A 2,500-nucleotide genomic window follows, 5' to 3' on the forward strand; every position below is an offset into this window, starting at 1 on the left:
GACTCACCCCGGGGAAGGGCCACTCTGGCTGGGCATGGCCTCCACCAAGCACCCCCTGGAGCCCCTGGAACCCCCGGAGGCCCTCCAGAGCCACCCCCCACTCTCCCCAGACTCACCCCGGGGAAGGGACACTCTGGCTGGGCATGGCCTCCACCAAGCACCCCCTGGAGCCCCTGGAACCCCCGGAGGCCCTCCAGAGCCACCCCCCACTCTCCCCAGACTCACCCCGGGGGAGGGCCACTCTGGCTGGGCATGGTCTCCACCAAGCACCCCCTGGAGCCCCCGGAGCACCTCCAGGGCCACCCCCCACTCCTCCAGACTCACCCCGGGGAAGGGACACTCTGGCTGGGCATGGCCTCCGCCGAGCACCCCCTGGAGCCCCTGGAACCCCCGGAGCACCTCCAGAGCCACCCCCCACTGTCCCCAGACTCACCCGGGGGAAGGGCCACTCTGGCTGGGCATGGTCTCCACCAAGCAGCCCCTGGAGTCCCCGGAGCACCTCCAGGGCCACCCCCCACTCTCCCCAGACTCTGCCCGGGGAAGGGCCACTCTGGCTGGGCATGGCCTCCGCCGAGCACCCCCTGGAGCCCCTGGAACCCCCGGAGGCCCTCCAGAGCCACCCCCCACTCTCCCCAGACTCACCCCGGGGAAGGGCCACTCTGGCTGGGCATGGCCTCCACCAAGCACCCCCTGGAGCCCCTGGAACCCCCGGAGGCCCTCCAGAGCCACCCCCCACTCTCCCCAGACTCACCCCGGGGGAGGGCCACTCTGGCTGGGCATGGTCTCCACCAAGCACCCCCTGGAGCCCCCGGAGCACCTCCAGGGCCACCCCCCACTCCTCCAGACTCACCCCGGGGAAGGGACACTCTGGCTGGGCATGGCCTCCGCCGAGCACCCCCTGGAGCCCCTGGAACCCCCGGAGCACCTCCAGAGCCACCCCCCACTGTCCCCAGACTCACCCGGGGGAAGGGCCACTCTGGCTGGGCATGGTCTCCACCAAGCAGCCCCTGGAGCCCCCGGAGCACCTCCAGGGCCACCCCCCACTCTCCCCAGACTCTGCCCGGGGAAGGGCCACTCTGGCTGGGCATGGCCTCCGCCGAGCACCCCCTGGAACCCCTGGAACCCCCGGAGGCCCTCCAGAGCCACCCCCCACTCTCCCCAGACTCACCCCGGGGAAGGGCCACTCTGGCTGTGCATGGTCTCCACCAAGCACCCCCTGGAGCCCCCGGAGCACCCCCAGAGCCACCCCCCACTCTCCCCAGACTCACCCCGGGGAAGGGACACTCTGGCTGGGCATGGTCTCCACCAAGCACCCCCTGGAGCCCCCGGAGCACCTCCAGAGCCACCCCCCACTCCTCCAGACTCACCCCGGGGAAGGGACACTCTGGCTGGGCATGGCCTCCGCCGAGCACCCCCTGGAGCCCCTGGAGCCCCCGGAGCACCTCCAGGGCCACCCCCCACTCCTCCAGACTCACCCCGGGGAAGGGCCACTCTGGCTGGGCATGGTCTCCGCCGAGCACCCCCTGGAGCCCCCGGAGCACCTCCAGAGCCACCCCCCACTCCTCCAGACTCACCCCGGGGAAGGGACACTCTGGCTGGGCATGGCCTCCGCCGAGCACCCCCTGGAGCCCCTGGAGCCCCCGGAGCACCTCCAGGGCCACCCCCCACTCCTCCAGACTCACCCCGGGGAAGGGACACTCTGGCTGGGCATGGCCTCCGCCGAGCACCCCCTGGAGCCCCCGGAGCACCCCCAGAGCCACCCCCCACTCTCCTCCAGACTCACCCCGGGGGAGGGCCACTCTGGCTGGGCATGGTCTCCACCAAGCACCCCCTGGAGCCCCCGGAGCACCTCCAGGGCCACCCCCCACTCCTCCAGACTCACCCCGGGGAAGGGACACTCTGGCTGGGCATGGCCTCCGCCGACCACCCCCTGGAACCCCTGGAGCCCCCGGAGCACCTCCAGAGCCACCCCCCACTCCTCCAGACTCTGCCCGGGGAAGGGCCACTCTGGCTGGGCATGGCCTCCACTGAGCACCCCCTGGAGCCCCCGGAGCACCTCCAGAGCCACCCCCCACTCTCCCCAGACTCTGCCCGGGGAAGGGCCACTCTGGCTGGGCATGGCCTCCACTGAGCACCCCCTGGAACCCCCGGAGCACCTCCAGAGCCACCCCCCACTGTCCCCAGACTCACCCGGGGGAAGGGCCACTCTGGCTGGGCATGGTCTCCACCAAGCACCCCCTGGAGCCCCCGGAGCACCCCCAGAGCCACCCCCCACTCTCCCCAGACTCACCCCGGGGAAGGGCCACTCTGGCTGGGCATGGCCTCCACCAAGCACCCCCTGGAGCCCCTGGAACCCCCGGAGGCCCTCCAGAGCCACCCCCCACTCTCCCCAGACTCACCCCGGGGGAGGGCCACTCTGGCTGGGCATGGTCTCCACCAAGCACCCCCTGGAGCCCCCGGAGCACCTCCAGAGTCACCCCCCACTCCTCCAGACTCACCC

Source organism: Eucyclogobius newberryi, unplaced genomic scaffold (genome assembly GCF_026437365.1).
Source record: "Eucyclogobius newberryi isolate DKJ021-1_F unplaced genomic scaffold, fEucNew1.0.hap1 SCAF_204, whole genome shotgun sequence".
Taxonomy (NCBI): Eukaryota; Metazoa; Chordata; class Actinopteri; order Gobiiformes; family Gobiidae; genus Eucyclogobius; species Eucyclogobius newberryi.